The 26,257-nt window shown below is 38.2% G+C and overlaps 1 non-coding gene across 1 annotated transcript; it reads right to left on the bottom strand.

Annotated features, from left to right (window-relative positions):
• Positions 1-8,706: 8,706 nt before the first annotated feature.
• Positions 8,707-8,830, bottom strand: LOC115870245. The gene has a single exon (XR_004046615.1). It is a non-coding gene; the product is annotated as a small Cajal body-specific RNA 24 (non-coding RNA).
• Between the last annotated feature and the right edge of the window lie 17,427 nt (positions 8,831-26,257).

Genomic DNA, 26,257 nt, shown 5'->3' on the forward strand with positions numbered 1-26,257 from the left:
TGAGCAAGGTGCTCTTGTATCAAAATCTCAAAGATGTCATGCTGCTTATTATCTGCAAGTTTTCTGGGGAAAATGTACAACGTGAATATATTAGTATACACCAAAGATTGGTTTTGGCAGGGTATATGTTGGTATCAGTGGGAAATAAGTAGGAAAACATTCAAAGGTATGATATTTTAAAATAATAGCTTAAAAGTATTTTACAGACTACAGGTGGTTTATACCAATTCAGTGAATATGAGAAACAAGATTAAGAAAGCCGGAAATAGTTTGAAAAGAATATCTCCCATGCAATATGTTACAATTAAAGTAGAGCTAAGCACTATGGAAATTGCCTTTTATTATCTCCCATCATATAAGGGTGATGGGAGAGATGAAATTTGCTAGAACGTGAGCATAAAGTTAGGAGGGAAAGGGAAAACAGAAAATGAACTCAAGATCAAGCTTGGATCTTAGACGTTTGAAAATTTGGATCTCTTTATTAATAGAAATTAATACGAACTAATTAATACTAATATTAATATTAGTACCACAAGACCCAAATACTTGTACACATATATACTGTATGAAAATACAAACTAGTGTTGACTATCCGTTCCTAAGAGTTACCAGCACAGACTATGAATAAAAACAAAAAGGGAGGGGTAAGAGGAAAAGAATAAAACAAAGTTTAGTTTTGAGCCAGATGGAAACTGAAGGTCGAACAAGTCAAGTTTACTGGCTTCCACAAATTCTCTCCTCCAGAAATGCTTCCAGAGCTAGGTAAATCACTCCACATTCCCCTCGTCTGTTACCGTGTGAGTAGGTCAAACGAAAATGCCGCTTTCCCACCTAAGGCTGTGAGCTGATGAGAGCGGAGACGACGAGCAGCATGGGGCACAGCTAGCACTGTCAGTGTACAGATGGGAGATGACAGGAGAAGGTGGGGAGGGAAGAAGCTGGGGGCCATTCTTTTATGTCCTCCTCATTCAGAATTGAGCCTGTGTGCCAGGCTGGGGCTAGGAAACACCCTTGCTTGAGGAACTATCTCTGTATCTCTGGAAAGTGCCATTAAATTGCATTTCTAAATTCCAGTGCTTTTTTTTTTTTTCCCAAGAGTAGTTAAGGGAGTCTGGATTCCCTGAGGCAACATTCTGATGAGGTCTACGCTCATGCAGTCCTGACTGCAGACTATAATGTTCTCCTTTCATTCTCATAATGAGCTTGTGCATTAAACACTATCTTGGAGTTTCTCTGCGTAAGAGATTGTTTGGATTACTACACAAAGAACGTGTTGAGCGACTTTGTGCTGAGAATATACTTTGAATGCTGAAGCAGGAGACAATATTTGGAGACATTTTGAATTAGACAAAAATGAATTCAACTATGATAAACGGGTTTTGAAAATTATTGTAAAGTTGAATTATATGTATGATTATGTTTTATGTTTTGCACAAAAACTGAGGTGAATACTATAGAAAATGTATATATATCAAAAAATTATCTTGACTATTTCTTTTCATGTCTGAACCACGATATGAATCTCTCCCAACTTACGTGCTGTCCAAACCCCAAAATGTTGCTCTCTGCATGAAAACACTCTTCCTGAGTTCTTTGATAAGTTTCCTTCATCAAGTAACCACTGTCGATACTTCACATTTTTCAGATGATTCTGTGAAGTATGTATTAACATGGGAAGATGGATTACATATTATTTAAAATTGAGTTCTGATTTCATTTCTTGCAATGAAGTCCTACTCTACTATTACTGATGACCTTCTTAGGCAAGGACAAAATAATGCACACACCTTAACAAAAATGATAAAGTGCTGCAGGGATAGAAACGCTTATCCCTGTCCTAATAGATTTAATGAAAGCAAGTTTACTTAACCATGAAGCCCTATGATATTACTGTGTTGTGAACATAGGAGATTTGCCCAAGTTCCATTCTGCATTCAGAAACTTATTTTTTTTATATGTGTTCAGGAAATGATTCCTCATAAAATCTCTCAAAGTGCACTGGGAACCAGAATGAAAATCAAAATACTCAGGGAAAGGAAAACATACAAGAAAAAGGGGCTAGAAAGGTGCACATCTGAATATACGGGAAATAATGAAGATTGCCTTCCTTCAAGGGCCTGTGAGTGGACAAGCCACATTCACCCAAGTCCAAAATAATTTGGGCACTTTCAGAAATAAATCTCAAAGAAGAAATGCACGAGTGCAGAGGACTGGGGAGGAAAGCTAGCACAGATGTAGATGATGTTCCTGAATAGATAGTCAATTCGTTTTATTGCTTGGGGATCAAATAGAGGACACCACCTCAAATCAAATCAAGCCATTCGGTAGATGTGGGATTTCACTTTTTACAGGTTGATTAGATTCTATTTTCACTGAACCCTGTGGACTTTCTGAGAGGACTAGAAACTCTTCCTTGCTCTGCAAAATTTCTCTACATGTGAATTTTCTACAAAGGGATTGTTTTGTAGATTAGCCACTAAACAATTGCATGGAGTGCACAGATGCCACAGTAGAGCCAGTCAAGAGTTTGAAGTGAATGTGTGATTCTCCAGCTCCCAGACCATCTGAATGAAAGGAAATCCTTCCATTAGCAATCACATGCTGTTCAGCAACTGTGTACTCTTTCCAAGACTGTACTACCTGAAGGGTAAATATTCCTCTGGCTTTTAATCCCTTAAACCCATGTACGCTAGCACAAAGAACTCGTGGTTCTGGCCCAGTGACTACTTGGCATAGCTGAAGTATCAAGAGGGACAAAACGTCAACACAGGGAAATGCAAACCACTGCTGCCATTGAGCTTTCATGTGAGGGGCTCCTATTGACTGAGGACCTAAGCACCTGTGGCAGGTGTGAGATACCAAGTGCCCCAAATCTCTCTTGTCAAAGAGAAAATAAGCAGATGCATCGAAGGTCCTTACCTTTCCCAATTGCCTCCATCCTAACAGAACTACTGTGCAATGTTTATTAAACATTGTCATATTGCTAGGCACTTGGCATAGCTATGAGATCAGAGAAACACGGAAGTATAATGCAACAGAGGGAAATCAATCTCTCCTGGGCTCTACTCCATTTAAACCATGTGAATTCAAGTAGGGAAAAGGCAGGCGTTGGCAGACTTCGGATTCCAAGCTGGTGGGCCTGTTGGGGAAGGGAGTTTTGTGTGCCACATGGTGAATTAATGTAGCCAGACACAGAAGGATAAGCGCCAAGTGAGAGGTCTGTGCTCTTGGGTTTTGTCTCCAAAATGACTTCGTTGCAGTCTTTTCAATTTAGTGCTGCAAATAAACAACGGTGCAAAGCAAGGGGTGATTGAAAGTGGGAAGGGGAAGAATATTTCATAGGCTGTTTCAGGGGTGGCAGGGTCCCTATGCCCTTCAGGATTTAAAGAGGATGGTAATGGCTTTAATTTGATTTTAAATCGTGTTAATAGTCAGGAAAGGCTTGGAGTACACTGTGCCCTGCTTTGAAAGCACAACAGTTAGTTGTGTTTCAAAGCTGACCTTTATCTGTTGGGGGGGGGTGGTGTTTGTTTCAGTCTGTCATAGAGATTGAATAAGAAAAACACTGCTAGTGGGCCCTGAAATTGTAGTGATAAAAATAAACAAAGCTACCATCTTAATTGGTTAAATATCTAAATGAAGACACTGCAGTGGGTTGGGGTTCAGTAGGGGGTAAGGCAACCCTGACTGCTCAGACTGGAAGGGACTCCAGCTAAAAGCCCCTCGCCCAGGAACTGGGATAAGGAAATTGGGCTAAGATGAAACAAAAGTAGAGAAACCTAAAATAGGTGGCAAGCAGACCTTAATTATTCCATAAAATCCAGGGCAGAACTCCAACTGCGGTCCCTTTAATCTCCCCCTTCTTTCCTCTCCCTCCCCCCATCAAGGTATCAATAACTGCAGCACGTTCAGAGACTGGGCTCCAAGGTTAAGAAGGAAATGCTACACTGTACTTTTATATAATAAAGTTCAGCTATATCTCAAACTCTATTTCCTTTTTAATTACAATTTTCTTACCTGAGCCTCAAGTGATTCTAATGTTACCATTAACCCTAGAGGCCCGAGTTATTTTATGTTCAATGACAAGTATGGAAACTGCAGTTTCTACCTGGGTAATTTCTTCCCTCCATGAACTTTAACCAAGTGCATAGAATCAGTCCAAAATTCCTGGTTACACCTGCCCTGCCGAGACAAGTGCCCTAGGGACTGCTTAGAAATCTGAAGTAAACTGAAGATGAGATTGCATCTGAAATATTTGGGCACTTTAGAATGAGAGAACACACAGAATGTTCAAGTGATATTCGATAACCAGGATTTTTATAAGAGATGCTCTAGTGGCTATTTTAAATTGTGAAATTGTCATTTGGGGCCAACATTTATTTAGAAAGAGTCATCAAAAATATTATGAAAAGACAGAGTTTATTTTACAGAGGTAAAGTATGCATATATATATATTTCTAAAGTGTTTAGTAAGACATTGTCCTCAACTGCATTGTGACAAAAGTGGCAAGTGTGTGGGCACACAAACTTCCATGTCAGTCTTTTGTTCATGTCAGATATTGCTGGTCTATCTCCCAGCTCATTTACTTTGTCTTCTACTGCTAGCTTTGCCAGTTAATGGATTTTTCTTGTATTCTTGGGTATATTCCATTTTCCACTCTCTTATACTTAGAAATGACTATGGGACAGCTCTAAATAGCAGAATGTGAGTAAAGCTTTGCTTTGTTTTCAGATATGTCACCCAAACTCCACTTACATGTTCTTATTTCTGCTGATAAAATTGAAATGACTCCCAATGTGACAGAATTTATTGCAGCCCTTAGGACTGGAGGCAATGCCGCTATGAGGGTGGCGGCGTTGATGGCCGGTGATGCTGAGTCTTCTATCTAGACTGGAAAAGCAGAGGCTCCGAAGACAGTGAAGAGAGCCGTCGGAAGTGTTGTTCATTATAACTTGAAGAAAGGTACCTTACCTGTAGGGTGAAGCAGCTCTAGAGGAAGTATCTGGCGAACTTTGATAAAGCTCCAGTTAACCCCTGGCAGCATTATGAAGCTAGGATAATTCTTCACGGTCCTTTTCTCACGAACTTCTTATTTTAACTCACCATGTAAGATCTTTTTTATGAAGCTTCCTTGAAACTCCATCTCTAGCACCACATGCCTTATAATATCTACTCTCATAACAGCAGATGAAGATACCTGAAATTTAAAACTATGACATATGTTACAAATTGCATTTGATTACATTATTTGTGTATTTCAAACCTCAGCAAGTGTCAATTATCTCCTTATTGAGCTATACACATCTCTAAATAAGAAATCTTTATCCTGTTTTTAATAAAGTATTTTGAACATAATATAATATATACATATATATGTTTCTTTCTAATGCTTTCAAACATCTTCTGCTTTGCTCCTCTTGGCTGTAATTAGTGATGGATTTGACTCTACCACCTGCTTTGTGAGTCTGGGAGGATCTTCCTCTCCCCTGGAGTACGACTAAGATGCCGTCGAGCTAGAAACCCCCACTAACCTGTACATCACTCGTAAGCCAGATATGCTCAGAAAAGCATATCTTTTATTTTTTCAATGAGTAAATTGAGTCACAAGGGATAAAATGGCTTGGGCAACATCATCTTAAATTAGTCATTGAACCTGAACCAAAACCCAGGTCTTCAAATGCTCTGTCAAATCTGCCTTTCACCATATTCATTGTATACGTTAACATACACAGAATGCAATCAGGTATATGCCATTATCTCTAAACTTTAAGCTTTTTCTTTAGAACAAAATTATTTGTATTTATCTTATGATACATAGATTTTATATGAATTTATCATGATTTTTCAGATATTATCACACTGGTAACAGAGTGAACAGAGTCATAAAGACACAATTGCCCCATCATATTGTATAATATTTAGGGATTTATCTACAAGACCCAGAGTGAATTTTATAAGGGTTGGCAGTTGGGTTTTATGTCAACTTGGCTGGGCCAGTATTCTCAGTACCGTGACAGTTAAAATGTACTAGTCTGCATGACATGATCTAATGGAATCCACTCCATAATGGGACTTTCTATGAACAGCCAATCAGTTGTAAAAAGACTGAGGTAGAAAGCAACACTCTTACTCAGATCATAACCCTGATGCACTGAAAAGACATTTTCTTGGGGACATGGCCGGTGTTTAATACAAGTGGATAAGTTTGATTGCTTTTTGCTTGTTCTAGATACTACATCTGACTTATCAAACTCCAGTTCTTAGAATTTGAGGCAATACCCTGCTGCCTTGTCTCCTTGTCCTGGAATGTAGGAGTGGCTGGCCATCTAACCTAATGACTTTGGATTCATCCATTGATGGAGCTACAACCTATGGTCTTCCTGTTCACCTGGGGTTCATGAGCCCCTGCAGCTACATGGGTCAGGAGAGTTCTCTAGCCAAACATCAAACCCACGGACTTGCTTGAACTTGGACTTGCCTGCTTCTCCAACTATGTGAACTATATATATATATTATTTTAGGTCATATATATGCAAATATCCTTCACATAAAGTTTGTAATTTTAATAAAAACTTTTAAAACTAGAAAGTTGACATCAGCTTATTATATAATTGCTTATGAATTCTAGGTGGCAGTGTGGGTTCAGCACTGGGCTTTTACCTGCAAGATGGGATATTTACACCCACTAGTAGCTCCAAAGAAGAAAAATGAAACTGTCGATTTCCAAAAACACTTGATGGCAGTGGGTTTGCTATGGTTGGATTATCATCCCTTATAGTATTATAATATTTTAAAAAGTTACCCCTTTAAAGGTAATATATGGAGTGATAACAAAAAGTAGAACTTATGGTGAAAACTAACTAATGGTCCTAAGTATTTCTCATAGTGCCTTTATATCCCCCTTTATATCTTTATAACTAACCACTTTTAGTTTTTATGGTAATAACATCTGTCGGCATACTATTTTAAAATATGTACTCACTCATTATACGTGAAGGTCTAGTTCACAGGTATTCTAGTTTCTCTTCTTTATATGATTAATAATTATAATTTCTATTTTAAATGCTCTGTTAGTTAACTTTTAAACACCAGCTACTAGTTTCCATAACTTTCAAAAACATCTCTTGACTCTCTATTTTGTGAATTAAATATCTAAGGTTTTTTATTTTCCTCAACTTTTCCTAATTTTTATTCTTCCTTTTTTCAGTTACCTTATAACTTTAATGCTATCAATTAAAAGCATATATATATATATATATAAAATCAGTACCAGAACCACACCTGTCTTTTTTGAATACCAATTGACTCTAAACAACATTTAGAGTATTTATGGTTCAAAGTGGGTTCACAAAGTGGGTTCTCAGTGGTGCTAGAATTCCTGGGTTGAGTTTATTACAGCTAACTCAGTCCACTCATGGCCGTCAAATCAATTCTGACTCACAGCAAACCTGTAGGACAGGGTAGAACTGGCCCTGTGGGTTTCTGAGATGGTAACTCTTTCCAGTGGGAAGCCTTGTCTTTGCTGACTGCTAGACTATTCCCATGAGAATGTACCTATCATGATTAAGTGGATTCTCTCTTCTTATATGCCTTCAATTACTCAGAGTCATACCAATTTCTGTTTAGTTGCAGTTTGAACACTTGGTGTTTTTGTTCCTCTGAGGATAGCTAAAATAGTTTCTACATTACTCCTTCTTTTCCCCTTAATCGTTGTGTTAGTCTGGGTTGACTAACAACCAGTTAGTCTGGTTAACAAATCCAGAGATGCTCATATGTGTGTAAGAGAGAACTTTATATCCAAGAACAATTGTCCATTAAGAAACACCCCACCTCAGTCCAGAACAAGTCCATAAGTCCGATATTACCCCACATGCTGATACTAGTCCTTAAGTTCCTCTTTAGACTCATGCAGCCATGTAATCATGCTGAATGCAGGAACATCACACGCCAGTGGGTGGAAAGTCTTGTGGATCCAGTGGTGGTGGAAGCATCTCAGCACTGGCATGGTCTCCATGTGGCTCCTCCAACTCCAGGGCTCTGGCTCCATCAATGTGGCTTGTCAATAGTAATGTCTCACAGGGACTAAGTGTATCTGGCCTCCAGTGAGCTATTTATCTGCTTTGTTCCTCCAAATGAGGTCATCACACTGTGACCTTATTGACAGGCTAAACTCCATCCCTTCACTCTTAATTGCCTCAAGTTGACACCGGGTTATGTAACTGCCACAATCATGTTTTTATTTCTTCTAGATTAAATCCATTAATCTGTTTTTTGTTTTGTTCTCTTTGTTTGTTTTTTTGAACTTTTATCTTTCCTGGTGCTCACTATCCAAAGCCTCTTATTTCCTGCTTCCATCAGACCTAATTTTATTTCATAGACTGTTGCATAGTACCTCTCTGAGAATTTCTTTCTTTCTTCCTTTTCTCTGAGTTGTATCAGATGGTTCCTTCATCTATGCCTCTCTCTCTGGTTTTGTTGTTGTTTATATATTCATTTTGATGGCACACATCCTCTAGGTACTTCCTAAGAAAGATTTAGAGATGTTGATTTTTAAAGCTTTTGAATATTGAAATAAGGGCTATATCTTTCCCTCAAATGTGGTTGATTTCCTTATTTAATATAAAATATAGATTACAAAAACTCTTTACTCTTAGGATTTAAGTCTGTCTCTCTCCCGCTCTCATTCTCACTCTTTGTGAGGTTTTTGGTGTCAGTGGTGGAACGATCCACCCTTTGTACTTGCAAAGGGTGAACAGAAGGCTACTCTATTTCTCTAGGACATTTATACAGAGATGGCTTCACCGGGAGAAGAAAATGACTAAGTGTCCACTTCCATTCTCACCGTCCCTTTCCTTCCTTTCTGGCAGAAACCTGCCATCTGGTGTCAGTGAGCTGTTTTGGCTCAGTGACCATATGAAAGAGGAGAACCACTCACTAAAGAGTCCAAAATTGTGTTTTCTTTTTCTTTCTTTCTTTCTTTTGGAGCAAGTTGTCATGTCTCTCATTTTGAACAACTGGCCGTTGGTTAGCAGTTGAATGCTTAACGGCTGCACTTCTGAGGGTCCTTCTCTGGCACAGAGTATTTTAATAGAAATGTGACACCTCTCTGGCATTAATCACTTTCCCACTTCTGCTCCCACTCAATACACAACAAGTGCTGCCACTACCATGTGTCAATAGAAGCTTCTGTGTTGCTATCATGCTTAAACAGAGTTCAGGTGCAGTTTCCAAGGCAAAGCAGACGAGACTGAAATGCCTGGTGATCTACTACCACCGATCAGCGACTGAACACCCTGTGGATGACAATGTTTGAATCCTGCTTGGGTTGGGTACTCATAAGTTTGGGTGAACTTACAATGAACTAACAATAACGATGGTAAGTAAGGAATATGCTAAAACATATTTTGACTACAGCACCTAACTTATTGCACACATTGTTTGGACTTAATGTCACTTCCTTCTTCTAGACTTCAATCCCAGAGAACCCCAGGAGAGACAGGGGGCAAATATGTTTGTCTAGTCCACACCAAGTGGTAATTGATTTGATTCCCATAAGAGAATAAATACAGGGAGAAAATAAATTTAGTATAAATGTTTCATAATCATGAAACAAAAAATAATGGAGAGAAGTTAAATTATTATGTCTTTAATACGAACAACTCCTACCATTGAAAACAAGTAGTTACATAAAACCTTTATAAACTATATTTTAGAAATTTAATTTTTACACAAATCCTGTTGTTTTTATACAAATTAGAAAACATATGTATCAAGCTTTTTTGGCTTGTATACATGAGAATTTTACTACTTACTTCTAAGTAATCACTGCTAGTTTAAAACAAAGGCCATGTATTCCTTTAATATATCTACCTAAATAAGCCAATAGCTGCCTACCTTTTTATTGTATGCATTCTGTGTTTGGGAAATTACATTTTAAATACCTCTTTGCTCTGTCTGAAAGGCCAGTGTCTTCAGTGATACTGACTCTTGTTCCTGCCCATACTCCTAGAACCATATCTAGTAGAGATTTACCACCTAATGCATATTTCTTCACTAATTGAATGTACACATAAAAGTTTTGTGAGATTAAATTGTAATTTTCATAAATTCATATAAACTAATAATACAGGCACTTAATGTAAGTTTCAATTTTAACTTCAGGTTCTTTGTGTACATTTACTTATTTTAGAAAAAAATGAAACCCATTAATGTTACTAACAATACAAGCAATATCCTTGCAGAATTAAAGTTGGAAATTTCTTTAATGTAAAATATTCTATTATCCAGTGAATTCTTAGGTATGGTACATTGTTAGAATCGAGAAAATAACATGCTTTGTAATCTCAAAAATGTATTTCACTTATTTTATAAACTCTAAAGTATGAGGCAAAATGTTAAGATATTACTTTAATTCTTATGGACATTTCCTATACACTATACGAGGCGGGGCCTACCAAAAACAATGCTCATTTTTCTTTGTGATGTGAGTGGGATAGTGCAATTGGAGTTTGTTCCACTAGGTCACACTGTTAATCAAGCTTTCTATTTAGAGGTTCTGAAAAGATTACGTAACAGGGCACCACATAAAAGGGCTGCTTTGTGGCAGACGGTGGACTGATTTTGCCGCCATGACATGGCACCTGCTCACTCAGCCATCTCAGAGCTCCAGTTTTGGGAAAAAATCCCGGCATGCCTGTCTTGCCCCCGGCAACTTACTCACCTGACCTGCTCACTGTGAATTCTTTGTTTCTGAGAATGCAGAGGTACATGAAAGGGCAGCAATGTGATGCAGAAGAGGTGAAGAAAGAAAACCAAGGGAGGTACTGTGAACCTTGAAAAATGTTTCCAAGAATGGAATCACTGAGTTGACAAATGTATTAAGTGTGATGGATAGTACTTTGAAGGTGATAAGATTGTTTGGTTAAAAAAAGTTTAAATACATAGCTTTGAAAAATATTTCTGTTTGGGTGGGTTACCCCCTCGTATACTTGAAGTGCTTTGTGGTCCTAGTGGGAAACACACAGCTACTCACTGTAAATCTGGGGACTTGAATCTGCTCAGAAGCATCCCAGGAGAAAAGCCTAGGGGGCTACCTCTACAAAGTAAGCTGTGGAAGACCCCATGGTGCACAGTTCTTGTCTGACACACTCATGGCTGTGATAAGTCTGAATCAGCAACCACTGGGTTGGATTTTGGTTTATGTGAAAATTACATTGTATTAGTAAATATACACTTATTTTTATTCTAGATTGACTTCCTAATATCTTTAAAAGTGGCGTACAAAATAAACATGACCTGTAATGATAGGAATTAAAGGGCCCTTGAACTCCCCCTACTCCATTCTGCAGCTGAAGAAAGAGAGTCTCCCAAGAGGTGAAGCTATGCAAACAAGTTCATGGTTCTAGTATAATACTGGAACAAGTCTTCCTCCTGATCTTTTACCTTGAATGTGCTTTCCCCCAAATAAAGTCTTGCCTATCAGGAAACTTAAGAAAACACATTCTTTGCAATGCTCCAGACTTAAGAAGTTTGTAGCAAAAGGTACAACGGCATACAAAGATGAAAGGTTATACAATGAGTATGTGGTGAGTGTCCCACGCCCTGAGAGAAAGAAGTCGTGGGCATATGCATCAGTAATGCAACAAAGGCAATTGTTCCTCCAGCTTTCAGGGTCGCAAAGAGGTTTCCAAGGCTGCCGCGATTACAACTGAGCGTGGCACTCTGCTGGGTTGCTGGCAGCACTTTCCACTGGAGGGTAATAGAATACGAGAGTGCTATTGTATTTTTAAAGGCAATTAATATTTTATTATGCACAGACTTTTATTTGCACCATTCGGATTCCTCTTCTCTAATTAAATCTTGTGATTTACACATGCAGAACTGCTGTTCTTTAAACTCTGCAAATTATAAAAATTAACAAATACTTGTTAAAAAGGAAGCAAAAGCAGCCCAGGGTCCTATTTTTGTGACAGAAACAACTGGGGGCTACCGAGCAAATTGATAGTGGCTCTTGTTTGAGTGGGGCGATGTGGCAATTACATATAAAATACCTTAGTTAAGTAGAACTGATAGAGATTCCAGCTGCCTAGGAGAGAAAGGTTAATTCTTTAAATAAATAAAGCCAGTATTTTATGTGCCCATGTAGAATTGGCGCTCCATGACCTTGTGCGCAGAACTGTGTGTGATAGGATTTAGACATCAAGAATGTGGTTTCCAGGGTGCCTTGCCCGCTTCTACATTAGTGGAAGGTTTCCTGGGGACAAGTAAATGTTTTCAGAGACAGCCGAGAGACTCGTAGCCTAGACGCCCACTAACAAATTATGCCTTTCTGCTCTTTCTGTTTTTGAAAGCAGTTCCTACATAAATCTTAAGTGGGTGAGTGTTATCCACCCCACCCCACCCCCAGTCGATATATGGACTAAAGGGAAATGGGTGTTCATCAGGGGACTGATAAAAATGTCTCTTGATCTCTGTAAAGGAACAGGTAGAACAGGATTGAGAATAAGGAAGAAGACAATGTTTACAGAAGCATGAACTCCCACACCAATTATAAGGAGGTTTTCTGAGTAAACAGTTAAGCACTCAACTATGAGCGGAAGAGTTGGTGGTTCAAATCCCCCACACTCCAAGGTTATCCGAAGAAGAGCCTGCCACCTTCTGAAAGGCCAAAAGCTTTGCAAACTCGATGGCGCAATTCTCTAAGCACACACGGGGCAGCCTGACGTCAATCCGAATCCGCTTGTGGCAACGGACCATGACCACTAAGGAAGCAACAGGCTCATTTCGAAGCTTGTCTTGGAGCTGTGCAATCTCCTTCACGGTATTCAAGGTTCCTGGATCTCTCTCTGGTGAGAGAAGCCAGTAGCTGAGGACGCAGAAACCGGGTGGATGTAGACTACTGACGTTAAGAACTCAACAAGGACCTGCTTGCGTTCGGAATCTTTTCTAACCTTGACAAAATGCATATTTAGTACAAAAAAGAGAATGAAAGTCCATGGTTTCAGTGTGTGAAATTTCACTTTCTGGACAAGACTTCAGGCAACCTTTCACTCTATATGTAGAAGGGTACTTTGCAGGTCTGCAATTTCCATTTGGATTTTCATAGACCCTTCCCTGCATTAAATGTGTAACTTGTGTGCTCTTTTCTTTGTGTGCCTTTAGATTAATAAAGGAAAGCACATGAAATGTTTGTAAAAATAACTGAACAACTACCTAAGCTGTTAGATTTATCCTGCAACTTTATTATAAGCTATATAGATATAAAATGGCTACATGATATATTTCTTAGAAGGACCTCAAATATTTTTAAAAGATGAAACAACCACAAATAAATGTTATCTATAAAACTGTATACATTTTCATACAGAAGATCCTCGAGGTAAATACATGTCACATAAAAACAACTCTTGAATTAAAAATAAAAACAAATGAGCCAAGAACAAATAAAGCCTTTCTCCTTTCCTCTTTATCATTCCTGATGTTGCTACTCTTATGGGAACCACTGCAAAGAATCTCCGTTCTTTTAAAGCATCTCCATGCTGCAGAATTGAAATTTTTATTTTGTAAGTTTTCATGAAAAGGGATGAATAAGGAGGGAAAAGAATACCAAAATGAAGTTCTACCTATTTCAAACTGTCCTGCAGAATTAACAATACTGAACAGAAAGTAGCATAACATTCTTCTACTTTCCCCTATCTTTTTCTTTCATCTTTTTCCCATTGAGGGAAGATTTCATGATAAAAACTAAGGCCTAAAGTACATTTCAGTGCAATTGGTATTTGAGGGCCACTCCTAAGAATTTAACAACTATTGGATGTTCTTATGAGAATATACATTTTAAAATACAGTTTAAACCAACCAATCTGCTAGATATTAAGTACATACTAGGAAATACCTACAATAATAATAACAACAGTTAATATTGTCTGAGTGAAAATTACATGCCAATTTCAGTACTAAATCAGTTACTCCTCAAATAATCCTGGTTGGGAGTAGATTGCTAGTTCCCCTGTGTTGAGGTGTGAAGAGTGAGGCTTAGACAATTTAGACCCAAGGCCAACATCATGCAGAAAAGAAGTGGATCTAAGCATATATCCATGTCTGACTCTGAAGCAGGTGCCGTTTTAGCACTACACTGCACTCACATTGTTGACGTTAAGGGGGTGGTGTGGGGTGCCATTCGGTTGGCTCCAGCCCTCTGCACACCAGAATGCAGCCCGGCACAGCCCTGCGCCATCCTCACCATAGTTCCTGTGCCCCAGGCTAGTGTTGCAGCATGGCTTTAGTCCCCCTCTTCACGATCCTTCCTGTGTTTCAGTGCCTCTCCACTTTACCCAGATACTGTATACATCTGTCATATGAAAGAGGCATTTCATTTTTCTCTATGCATTGGTTATTTTGAATCTCTAAAAATAGTTTTATTAACAAGAAGAGAATGACAGAGATCGGTGAAACAACTCATACAACTTATTTTGTTATGCACAGGACAAGTCAATATGTATACGAAAATGTGAAATGTTCCATATGATGAATGCCTGTGACTTGAATGATAAATCTTCTAGTTAATAATAATAAGAAAATCCTCTAATGTTATAATAAAAAAGGTGTTTATTGGTGAGTTATTTTCATAGGCACTGCACTACTGGCAAAGACCCATTTGAGTTTTGAGTCTTTACTTTGATTCTTCCCATCATAGGATTAATTAAATTTAACAAGTGACAAAATCATCATTAGATAGAGCAAATTTGGAGGACATAACAATAGAACAATCTAGCCAACTTTAAAATAGAATATGCAATTCCTATCATGGGGATGTACACTCAAATATATGAGTTTCTCCAATAATTGCAGTATTACTTAAATGTGATATGATAAATATGATTGTTAATTCAGGATTAAAATAACACTTTCATATATTAAAATGGATGAGTAAAGGTTACCTGCTATCTCCTCTTTACACAATAATTAAAATTCACAAAGGAAGCCATATATGAGATGACTTTCATAATTCAAGAGCTAATGCTGCTATATCTATTGCTTATTGAATAGAGATTATACCCACTCTTCACTTATCCACGTGGTTAAGTTCAAAAGACCAGGTCGTTATGCAAAAACTGGCCAATACGAACATGGGGAATGGCCATGTCAGGTCACAAAGTGGAGGCTGACCACATCGTGACGAGTGGATTACATCATTACATAACTGCCAAGCCTCTTTGAAGCATGCTCTGCCAGCTGACAGAGAAACTTGAGCCTCACAGTCATCGTTCCTCTTGTCTTGCATCTGGCAATCTTTGCTACCTGGGAAGGGTTATTAGTACACAAACTAGTTAGTAGATCTGTTATCCTGGTCATAGATATGAAATGCCCTATAATGAGATAATCCATACGTGAGAAGTAGATGTATTCTAAGTGAGTCCTGATGTTATACTGCTTAAACTGCTGTTTCCACCTAGCATCTGCTACGGGGGAGAGAGCTGTGGCTGTCTGCTTCCATACAGATCTACAGCCTTGCAAACTCAAGGAAGCAGTTCCACTTGATCCTACAGTTGTATGAGAAAGAATCAGCTCACTAATAGGGAGTTCAGTTTTTCGTCTAGTGTAGTCTTTACAATTTACTTTGGCCTTTCTGTCAGGGACAGGGCAAACAACTGCCTATATTATCTCAGTTAATGCTCATCAGCAGTAAATATTGTCATAGCTTATCAAGATTAGCCAATGCTCCTTGCCATTGATTGATCCATATGGCACGACTGTGTCAATAAACTATTAAAATAATTGTTATTTATGGGCATGGTTCTTTCCTTAGAAAAACAACCGAGAGTAAGAGACAGCTTTGTGTTTAAAGGAATTTGAAAGATGAGCTTCCTACACCCATAAAGAGTGACAGGGAGCCCTGCGGTGTAGCAGGTTGTGAGTCAGGCTGCCAACCACAGGTAGTTCAAAGCCATCAGGACTCCATGGGAGAAGGATGAGACTTTCTACCCCTGTACAGAGTTATAGTCTGGAAACCCACAAGGGTCATTTTGTCTGTCCTATACAGTTACTGTTAGTCAGAATGGATTGGACGGCAATGAAGAAGAATATGCCTTGTAATTGTGCTACAGCCATGCGAGAACTATGAGGGAAGGCAACACTTCTAGATTTTGGGTTCACACTTAATCATAGCTACAATCTAAGAACAATTAGTTCTTAAATCATGGCCCTGCCCAATGCTCACCCTCATGAAGGAAGCACAGAAGAGATGTGTGCTATAGAAAAGTGTGGTGAAAAGAAACTAGATGCTGCCCAGCTATCAGTTAAAATAGCCTCTGGGGTATTTTTTTAATATTTAAATCATTTTGGGGGGCCTTGTACAACTCATCACAATCCATACATCTATCCATTGTGTCAAGAACATTTGTACTTTGGTTGCCTTATCATTTTCAAAACATTTTATTTCTACTGAGTTTACAATCCTAAGCTGTGCCCATGTACATGATCTGATCTAGCTGGATTTGTAAGGTAGAATTGGGGTCATGATAGTGAGGGAAGTGGGAAGAAGAAGCATTAAAAAACTAGAGGAATGTTATGTGTTTTGTTAGTGCTATACTGCACCCTGACTGGCTCATTTCTTCCTTGTGATCCTTTTGTAAGGGATATCCAATTGTCTAGAAATGGGCTTTGGGTCTCCACTCTGTGCTCTATGTTTTTTTTTGTTCTGGGTCTTTGATGCCAGATACCTGAACCCATGCATACCTCATGATCACAGAGTGGTGTGCTTCATCCATGTGGGCTTTGTTGCTTCTCAGCTAGATAGTCGCTTATTTATCTCCAAGCTTTTAAGACCCTGGATGCTATATCTTTTTATAGCCAGGCACCATCAGCTTTCTTCACCACATTTGCTTATGCACCTATTTCTCTCAGTAATCATGTCGAAAAGGTGAGTATCACAGAATGAGATGTTATGAGAACAAAGTATCCTGGCATTGAGGGAGTACCTGAGTAGAGGCCCAATGTCCATCTGCTACCTTAATACTAAACCTATGAATATATGTACATAGATTTATTTCTAAATTGTTTCATATATATATATTGACATATGCACATGCCTGTATTTAGACCTCTGTAAATGCCCTTTGCCTCCCAGTTCTTTCTTGTATTTCCTTCTACTTTCCTCTTGTTCCACTATCATGGTCAGCCTTCATTCAGATTTCAGTAATTCCTCTCTCCTTGTTTCCAAACAAGCAGCCTTCTCTAAGTGAGATATCAACTAAGTCCATATGGAAGAAGCACACCAACATCTGTGACCCAGGGATTGTAATTTATATAAACCAAACTGAAGAAGGGACTAGTATTAGTTTAAGTTGTGAGATTATGGTTTGCAGAAGACTATGGATGACAGTGGGAGCCCAAACTACATTCATAAGATCTTCAAAAGAAATAAATGTTATCTGATTTCCTCAATTATGATAACCATAATTGAGGGGTGGAAATAAACTGGTTACTGACAGTGTTGGGGAGATGACTAAGGCAGATCAAAATGATAAACCTGGCTTGCACAGTTAAAAGTGTGTCACATGATCACCCCTTTCATACACTTTGGGCTAGGTCTGGTTTTCAATACTTTCAGGTTTTTTGTGTTTTTCCATATTGGGGTTTACCTCTGGTGCATGTCGTTATTGTGGGTAGCCTTCTTGAATCTTTGCTATGTGTTTGTCTATTTCTCAGTATATGAAGCCCAGGATTGGTGAAGCTAGAGAGAACACAGCAGAATAGGGGAGGAGGAGAAGGAAAGGGGAGCTGATACCAGGGAGTGCCAGAAAGAGGAAAAGGATTTGAAATGGATTGTCATAGCAATTGTACAATACTGCTTGATTTGATCAAACTATGGAATGATATGATGTCTGGATTAGCTTCTAATACAATGGTTTGGGTAAAATATGATAGATATGGAAAGCAATAAATCATATGTTCTATATGAATAAAAAACGATTTATAGAGTGTGTATTATATGTGTCAGAAACTGTCCTATATTCAGGGTAAAATGTAGTGAAAAAATAAATTAGGAGGACAAAGATGAACTCATTCATTGACTCATGATCTGTCCTAATTTCTGTAATGAGTTATAAAAGCACAATAGGTCATCTGATCATGGAAACATTGTACTGCATCATAAATTTTCACTATACAGAAATAAAAGTCCTGAAAGAAATTTATTATTAGGTTTATCTTAAGAACCTGGGCTTTTACGTTCCCCTCATTATTGTTGACAGAAATATATCAAGAAAGGAGAGGGAAGAAATATGAGTAGCAGGAAGAATCCAAGGGTGAGTGGGAGGAGGTGAGAGGGGAAGAAATAAGAAAGGAAGAAAATAGGAGTTATGTCTGCACATTTATAATAATTTTTATATATTATCTCAAAAAAAGGTAAGAAAATCTGTTTAAATTTTCCTTTTATTACATTGCTAACGTTGTTTCTTAAAGCATGTATATTTTGTACAATGGAGCAACACTAGGATTCCGGTACAACTAGGTAGGGAGTCGGAAAAGGATGGAAGATATATTGCTGTTGTTACCATTTTCCACTTTCTAACTATTTACTCGAGTTCTATAATTCACATTTCCCTGGTATTGAATCAAAGCCTTGGGGTTCAGAGGCAGTTCCTGCCTTGCTGTAGACTTAGGTCAACTGCAGTGTCTCTTCTGCCGCGGCCTTGGAGGACTGGGTGGGAAGAACAGAGGATGTGTCAGCCAGGATAGAACAGGACTGGCGGACCACAGCTCCACCTGTCCTATTGATTAGGGTATTTTTCTTGGTGCCTCCACTTGATCAGTTTGGGAAGAGAGTGATGATAAAAAAATAAATATGAACCGATTCCAATACTTGACTTTTAAGTGTCTGTTCTTCCCTAAGTTTTTCGCTGCACAGGAAAGGATGCAGGAGAGGGCAAGTGCATGCCTCTGCCTTGGAGCCCCCCCAGGCTCGCCCTTCCGGTGTGCGGCAGATTGGTGCTCTGCCTTCCAGTGAGCCGCTGATTGGTGCTCTGCCTTCCAGTGAGCCGCTGATTGGTGCTCTGCCTTCCAGTGAGCCGCTGATTTGAAAGGTCAGGAGCTCTGGCTGGTCTCCAGAAGTTGTGTCTTAGCATTACCTGAGACCAGGAATGGAAACTAGAACATGTGCCAGCACACAGAACCATCACCACTAGATGGCGGTGATCCTTAGCTGCAATTGAAGTGAGTCATCGTTGACATGCTAGATTCCCTAAACATCACAGAACAATAATGCAGTAAATATTAATAAAATGAATAATAACATTAACAATAACAGCAATCTCTAAACGTGCTGATTTCTTCACGTTTGTTATCTTATGGAATACTTGCCACAGGCATTGGAGATAAGTATGACTATTCCCATTATAGAGACAAATAGGCACCGAGAAAGTGTTAGCAAAACAAAGCAAACAACAGGAACTCATCAGCATAGAGTCCATCCTGAGTTATGCTGATCCTATCGGACCGAGTGGAACTGCATCACAGGGTTTCCACGGCTGAGAGCTTTGCAAAAGCAGATGCCACATTTATCTCACACAGGGTACACGTTTTATAGGAATCGAAACATTAACTTAAATTGAACATAATAACTCCCTTGCCTTCGCAAGTCTAGAAATAGGACTTGGCAGGGTTTCACTCTGTTGTACATAAGGTCAGTATGGGTTAGAACCAACTCCATGGAAGCTAACAGCAATCTTACACAGAGTGGCTGGTGTGTTTGGACCGCTATCTTTCAGTCCTTAGTCCATGCTTAAACACGGTGCCACCATGGCTCCTCATCTCTGCCTAGCAGGCTAATAAACGAATGCCGAGGGAGGTGAACAAGTAGCTCAAACTGCGCAACTAGAAAAGAAAGTGGCTGAGACTCCAATCCAGATCAGAAACCCAGGTTCTGTGGCTTCCCACAGTTAGTAAACATAAAACAAGGAGACGCAGACACACATACACACACATACATACACACACACCTCAGAAAGTTACCTAAGACTCTAGAGTAAATAATAGCTGCCACATAATTAGCCCAGTTAGAGTATGTATATTTTGACCTCCAAAGACCTTCTTCCCATCTGTCAACAACAAACAAAGCAGTTTAACAATCATTAAAGTCACTTTACATAAATAGATTTATTTCTGGGCAAAAAATTTCTAAGAACTTTGGCTCTCCCCAGAGCCAATGGAATTACTTTGCATGGGATATTTTAAATCTAAAATCTACCATAAAGATCTTTTAATTAAGCTTCAGTATGGTAATCAGTAAGCTTTGATGATTTGCATTTCATACCACTGATGAGGTATACATCCAAATGGTTCCTTTCGATGCTGTCCCCTCTGCACCTTGGTGTTCCTGCTTACCCTCTTGAGCGAGAGTCTGGAGTGGTTTTCCCTCTCATTTCCTAAGGAATTTCTCACACTTACCTCCATGGTAAAAGTCCATGGATGATAGAAATCGCCCTTTAAAGACTTTAAGCTTCCTTTGCAATGAGTTTAAATGTTGCATGTAAGCAAGCCTTAATGTCTACACAGAAGATGTGCTTAGTTATAGGAGCAGATTCATCTTCTATGACTTCCATGGTAGTACTGTGGTGTGTTCCAACAGCTAATCATCATTTAGCTTCAGAGTTAATAATTCTTTTTGATGTAAGCTTCTTCAAAAAAAGAAAAAGAAATTTCTAGTGAGCTGGTGTTTTCAATAACAAAATTCCTAAGATATTCCCTCACTCAGAAACTCAACCAGCTCTACAACTCAATGAATATTTTAGATAAAGTCAAAGATTTGACAATCTGGATTCCAGCAATCTTTCTATTATTTCTTAACAATGTAAACCTTAGCAAGTGATTGATACTGTTTCCTCTTCTGCAAATGTGGTCAAAAAATGCTTTTCAAATAACCCTTTGAGACAACTGAATGTACCAAATGAGAAAAATACCTAAAAATCTTCATGAAGTGTGATGATACATAAGAAATATGAATTGCTATATCTCTTCCCAAATGTGTGTCAAAAGTGCAGTGGGGCATTATGAGGAGATTTCTAGACTTGCAACAGAGAAGAAATTGCTATGCACAATTCAAGTTAAAGTTTAGATTCCTTTAAAATGTATGCCCTACTATAGAAAAATAATAACCTGTTTTAAGGAGATTATTATAAAAGCTGGGGACGACCCCTAGAAGTCAGTATTAAGTGGAAGTAGAAATTACATGAATCAGAAAGAACATAGAACATGTAACTGTAATGCTGATATGCGGCCACTCGAGAAGTCTATTTGAATCAAAAGTTTTCCACAAAAAATGGTAATCAGTACTCATGATAAACTGAGGAATACTTCTATAAAATTGCTTGAGTATTGTGTAAAATTTTGTACTTGAAGCTAAGAACATGTGAAAACTTGACTTGAAAATACTAGCAGCTAATACCTACTCTAGTTTTTTTAAGTTTCAATGGCTTGCTAGGATACTTTACAGACTTTCTGCTGAGTACCATCTTATATAGCTTTATACTAATTGCTAAATTATCCTAGATATAATCAGTTCCTTCACTGACAGCTATCTGAATCTGAATCTATTTTTCAGATTCTTATTGACTCTAAAGGCAGAGTCCAAGGACCACCATGCATTTCTCAGGCTGTAAATCTTAGTGCAAGTAGGAAGCCCATCTTTCTCCCTCACAGCAGCGGACTCATTCCATCTGCTGATTTTCCCGTTAGCAACCAAAGCATAAGCCACTACCCTACCAGGCCCCCGTCAATTCAATAGAACTATGTAGAATAGATTTGGACTTTATTGCCAGTCCTATTATTTACTTTGTCCTATAGTCCAACCCAAATATTAGCAGTCATAATTAAAATGTTTGTTCAATACAGAATTTAATGTAAATAATACCTGATAACCCTGGTTTGATTTTAAAGAATGCCCTTGCCAAAATTAATATACGTTCAGCCTCTTTCCTTTGTTAAAACCACTCAGTTCTCTACTTAATTCCTTGATGTCTAATTAAATTTTTAAAAATCTAATTATCTGTAGATAAAAGATATGCAAAATGTTTGTTAGTAAAATAGGAGAAAAAATATTTTCTTTATTTAATCTATGTCCCCCAAATGCACAAGGTGGTAGGTCAAATCAAATGTAATTGTCTGGACCACATTCTCTAATGGATAGACTTTTACACCTTAGACCTCATGGGAATGCACAGGCCTCTAGGAAATAGCATGGTTTGTGAACTAATGGTATGTGTTGTTAAATATTTTTACATCAGGGTGACATATCTAAATTATATTTCAATATTACAATTATTTTAGATGATTGCCCCCAAAGTCCTTTTATTTTTAGAAAACATGCTGTCTGGCCTACAGACACTCCAAACCCAAAATGTTCCAAATTGGACTCATTATCTTCCCACCCCCGCCCTAAAGCTGCTGCTCCTTGGTGTTCCCTTGCTCCAATAATGGGGCCACTCTCCCCCCAGTCACGTAGGGTACAAAAATGTAATAATCTTTGATGCCGCCCTTTCTCTGACCCTTCAAATCTAATCAACTAAGTCCTCTCATGTTTTCCTTTGAAATGCCTTTGGAATTTGTCCTCTGTGCTTCTTTCTCACCACTCCATCTCTGGTTTCAGACCTAGCAGTCAAATCTCCTAAGATTTTCCAAGGTCCGATCTACAAGTCTCCAAAGAGCTGGTATATTATATTTCCAGAAAGCAATCCTCATAACTGTGAATCTTCGTTTGAAGCACAGATATGAATATATATTCCCTCTGGGGCTAGAAATCATTTTTGGCTCCACCATAACATTAAAAAAAAAAAAATCTAAAGTCTTTAGCAAGGCAGCAACCCCTTCACTTTTCCCCCATTTAGCTTGGTTCTTCCTCATCACCATTTTATTTCTAGCCATTCAATATCACTTGCTTTCTCTGAATGCATTACACCTTTTTTTTTTTTTAACATAATGTGCTTTTAATGGCTACCTGTTTCTGCCTTCTACACACTGGAATATTCTAATATTTTTTTCTCCATCTTCTCTTTCCACTCTCGTAGAGGATTTAACTCCTAATTATACAATCTGGTGAGGTCACCATATCTAGTCACCATTTAGATTACTGAAAAAAAAGTTATTTTCAATGAATAAGTACTTGGTCCATCAAAATTGTAATGTACACTCCCCAGGATTGCTCTATCACCCCATGACATATTTTCTATCCAGTGATATTTTCTTTTCTCCCCTACACTTGGACATCCCAAGCATCAGTCATTACCAATGAATCTTAATAGCATGTTTGATCAATTTCAGAGTGCTGAAGCTCAAAGAAATATTAAATTTTTCATCTTGTTTTTAGCTGTTAGTGTATGAATTTGGCATTAACTTATCTTTCTTGAATGCATATAGATATTATCCTATCACTCACAATAGTGTGCTTTATGACATATCTTGATATGTTCTTTTTGACAATGAATGTTGTAACCATTCTTTTTCAATTTTTCATACCTGTTACAGTAGATGTCTACTATCTAGATTTGTAAACAATGCACTATATTTTGGCAATTTTCCTAGATTTATGCTTTGTACATTACACATTCTGCTTACTAATAGATATATGTAACTGTTTCTTCTCATATTGAGTTGAGTCACCTCAATTACTCAATAAAGGTGCTGAATGCTTGACTCTAGCCATCGCATTAGAGTTAACTTTACTTCGAAAAGGCTGCTCTTTGCTTACGTCGCTAAGGAGCGCACCCGCTGTTCTATGGCTATTCATCAGTTCTCATTAGCCTTTTGTTGTTGTTGTTAGTGGAACTAGACAATACTAGTCAAAAGTGATCCTGAGATCTGTCCACCCTGGGTGACGATGCTAATATTTGAAATATTGGTGGGAAAGATTCTAGCCTCACAGCAACAAACCAGCTGCCTTAGTACACCAAATTGGCAAATAAGGTCAGCGTCATCCATGCTCATGGATTCAACGATCAATAATTAAATGAAATACTACACTGGGGAAATTTACAAAAGACCTCTTTAAAATTATCAAAGAGCTAAAATGTCACATTGAGAACATGGCCTAAGTCATTATAATTAAAATCACCTTATATGCATGCAAAATCTAGACAATAAAAATGGAAAACTTTTAATTATGATGTTGGAAAATTAAATATACAGAACACCAAGAGAAGAACAAACAAATCCATTTTTTTTAAGCATAAACGTGGAATGCTCCGCAGAGGCAGAACTGGGGTTTGCTCTGCTACGGAACGGGAACACTCCTGGAGAAGGGCGCCCTGCTTGTTCCAGGTGTAGGGCAGTGAAAATGAGGAAGAGCTTCCAGGAAATGGATGGGCACAGGGCTTACAAGGACAGCCTCAAACATCGGAACCCTAGCAAGAATGGCGCCGAATCAGGAACAGTTCATTTAGCTCTACACAGGCTTTCGGAGTTAGAACCTATCAATGGTACATAACAACCGTCAGTTTTCCCCATTTTTATCACAGGTTTTCTACTTTTCTCCTCTGGAGAAATTTATCATCTTTGTCACCCATGTCCCTAACATTTTGCCTATCCACCTCTTAAAATATTTATCACAATTTAATACAAATGAACATTTATCAGACATGGCCATTTGTCATTCTATCAACTCCTATCAGCATTAAGCCCTTTGAATGCAGGGACATCGTTCTATATGGTTATAAGTCTTTGATTTCCTTTTACATAGTAGGTCCCTTTTTCCAAATTACTATTTAACTGTTGATATTCCATTATTTTAAAATGACAATGCCCTTAACAGCATTTGTTTATTATCCAATTACGTTATTAACATTATGGTAGCATTAGAAGATACACATACCTCTTGTGTGGCATGTAATATTTTTCATCATATTTTGCATCAGGATAACTCACACTCATTGAGAAAACCTGCGGAGCATATATATGTTGAAACACAAAACAAAACAAAAATACATTTCTTCATAAACTTAATGAGAAAAGATAAAGAGAGATGAAATTCAATTGGCTTAATTTCTGCCCAGCTGCCTAGAAGAAGAAATAAAGATGTACTGACCCTATGCTTCTATATGCTCAGCTGTTCAAATAGTCGTTCTTCTTTCATTAACTAGTATACCGGGTGGCGTGGTCGCTATCTACATTAGCAGATGCTAGTCACCTGGCTGCCCTTTCTGTTCTCAGTGTTTAATGTGAAGGAAGAGAGCTCTGAAATAGAACAAAGCCCTGTCACTAGCTTGCTGTCCTGAATATATAAATAGATCACATTACAATGATAAAATAACATCACATTTCTTTGAGGTGGTTAAAAAATAAATGATGTATTTTTAAAATTACCTGCACTCTTTATATATCTCTTCCACCCTCCATCACTCTTTTAAAATGCTTATCTGTAAGGGGAAAAAAAGGTGGTGGGGGGACCAATTTACCGTTTAAAAACTAAGCAGTCTCAAGATTATCCTTGTGTTAAAGTGGAATAGGGAATCATTTATGTTGTTGGGGGTAATTCAAGCTTCAGATAATTTGGAATCAAGTCTAGCATATTTTAATATTATATAGGTACAATGTGTGCATGTGCACTTAATCTGTGGGGCTCTGATAGTAAGGGTTTTAAGATGCTCCTAGAATCATCTTCCAAAGATGATCGCTTTGATCACTGCCAAGTTCCCTTGATCACATTCCCAGTCTCTCTGCCTTAATGGTCACTCTTCTCATCCACCATCATAGAGTTAATTTTGACTCGTAGAAATCCTACAGGACAGAGCAGATTTACAAGATTGTTAATCTATGTGGGAGTAGAAAGTGTCACCTTTCTCCAGGGGGGGCTGCTGGTTTAAAACTGTTAACCTTGCAATTTACAGTCCACTGCATTACCCACTATACCACCAGGGGTGCTCCTTGGGTCACTCTTAGAAGCCATTATTAAGATTCTTCCAAATTCCCTTTGATCACTGCCAAAAACTTGCTTCCTTCATATTTCTACACTCACACCTGCTTCTTTAATTACCGATAGTAGGATGCAGAAAATTTCATCATCGGTAGCTTTAGTGACTGGTGTGTAAATTTGAATAGTCATATACAGTAATTCTCTTTGTAGGCATATAGACCAATCACAGTTTCAACATTGTATGTCAATGTAGATCTTGAAATGTTAATTTCAGCGAATAATCATTCATATTCAATTTGTCATTCCCAGCACAGTAGACCGTATAATTGTCTAAAGTCTCATGGCTAATGCCC

The sequence above is a fragment of the Echinops telfairi genome, unplaced genomic scaffold (genome assembly GCF_000313985.2).
Source record: "Echinops telfairi isolate 266 unplaced genomic scaffold, ASM31398v2 ScPeMD7_443;HRSCAF=831, whole genome shotgun sequence".
NCBI classification, from domain to species: Eukaryota; Metazoa; Chordata; class Mammalia; order Afrosoricida; family Tenrecidae; genus Echinops; species Echinops telfairi.